Below are 1885 nucleotides of genomic sequence, written 5' to 3'. Positions count from 1 at the left end.
ATTTTCTCCAGAGCCTCAGCGAAAGGTATATTGATGTGAAGTTTCTTGAACACCTCCAGAAACTTACCGAACTGCTTATCCAGTTTTTGTTGTTGCAATCTCTTAGGGAAAGGTGGTGGAGTTTTCTCCCCTGTATTACCCTCAGGCAGAGTGTGTTCAACAGTAGTCTTCCTTGGTTCCGCCGCTTTCTCCTTTTGCTTAGCTTCTTCAACACCAACTTCAGCTTCTCCGTCTTTTGCTTTTTCAGCATCAGCAACTTTTCCAGACCTTAAGGTAATAGCCTTGACTTGCTCTCTAGCTTTCTTTCTTCCTGGCACTTCAATATCACTAGGAAGTGTGCCAGGTTGATGATTGAGCTCTGCATTGGCTATTTGACCGATTTGATTTTCCAAGGTCTTGATAGAAACAGCCTAACTTTTGCACAACAGCTTAAGTTCCTCAAAATCAGCACTAGAAGGTGGAGCAGCACCTCCTTGTTGAGGATATGATTGCCTTTGAGCATAATGATGTTGTTGCTGGAATCCAGGTGGATTAAACTGTTTACTTATGCCTTGTTGATATGGTTGCTGAATAGTATTCTGATTATTACTCCAGCTGAAATTTGGATGATTTCTGTTGTTAGGATGATAAGTAGCTGGCACAGGCTGCTGTGGTCGCTGATAATTGTTCACATACTGAATAGATTCATTAACAAGAGAACACTGATCCGTAGCATGAGAACCTGCACAAAGCTCACAGACCATAGCTATCTGATTGACTCCATAGGTGGCTAAAGAATCGAACTTCAAAGACAGCGCTTGGAGCGGCGCTGCAATAGCTGTAGCTGCATCAACTTCCAGAATACCTTCTACCTTCCCAGGCATCATCCTTTGAGTTGGGTTTTGATGATCATTTGCAGCCATAGTCTCAATAAGAATATAAGCCTCAGTATAGCTTTTGGCCCACAAGGCGCCTCCAGCTGCTACATCGAGTATGGGCCGAGATTAGGCCCCCAAACCATTATAGAAACCAGTGATCACCATCCAATCAGGCATACCATGATGTGGACATTTTCTCAACATCTCCTTGTAGCGCTCCCAAGCTTCGCACATGGATTCTGTAGGTTGCTGCGCAAACTGAGTAAGAGCACTCCTCATAGCCGCACTTTTCGCCATTGGATAGAACTTTACCAGAAACTTTTGCGCAAGATCTTGCCAAGTAGTGATGGACCCAGATGGTTTAGAATATAACCAGTCCTTAGCTTTATCCCTCAGAGAGAATGGGAAAAGCCTCAGCTTGATAGCCTCATCAGTCACACCATTATATTTGAAAGTACTACAGATCTCGACAAAATTCCTAATGTGCATGTTGGGGTCTTCAGTAGCAGCACCTCCGAAAGAAACAGAATTATGCACCATCTGAATAGTGCCCGGCTTGATTTCAAAAGTGTTAGCCTAAATAGCCGGATGAAGGATGCTTGACTGAATGTCATCAATTTTAGGCCGAGAAAAGTCCATAAGAGCTGCATCTTCCAGAACTATACGATCACCTATGATTACCGATTCTTTCTGCTCGCTTTCGTTATCCGAATCTTTAAAATCTATCTTCTCCGGAATATCAAGAACTTCGTTCGTCTCCTCGGCCGTATCTAAAGTCCTCTTGCGAGTACGAGAACGTGTTTGCATAAACGCTCGCTAAAGTACCTGAAACACAACCGGAAACAATAAGTAACAAGTCTTAATCAATGAGTCCTAATGACCACTAATGGTAAGTGCATAAACTAAACAAATACGCCGAGTCCCCGGCAGCAGCGCCAAAAACTTGTTAGGGCGGAAAACACGCGCTAATAATACACGCAAGTATACGCATTCACAAGTAATATAGATTACTTTCTAGTTCGTTCCCA

At 43.2% G+C, this 1885-nt stretch overlaps 1 non-coding gene across 1 annotated transcript; it reads left to right on the top strand.

Annotated features, from left to right (window-relative positions):
- Positions 1-1032: 1032 nt before the first annotated feature.
- LOC141694102 (small nucleolar RNA R71) lies at positions 1033-1139 on the top strand. Its single transcript, XR_012563431.1, has one exon. It is a non-coding gene; the product is annotated as a small nucleolar RNA R71 (small nucleolar RNA).
- The last annotated feature ends 746 nt before the right edge of the window (positions 1140-1885 follow it).

Source organism: Apium graveolens, chromosome 10 (genome assembly GCF_009905375.1).
Source record: "Apium graveolens cultivar Ventura chromosome 10, ASM990537v1, whole genome shotgun sequence".
Taxonomy (NCBI): domain Eukaryota; kingdom Viridiplantae; phylum Streptophyta; class Magnoliopsida; order Apiales; family Apiaceae; genus Apium; species Apium graveolens.
Note: the sequence above shows the minus strand (reverse complement) of the source record. Positions and strands in the feature narration are given on the sequence as shown.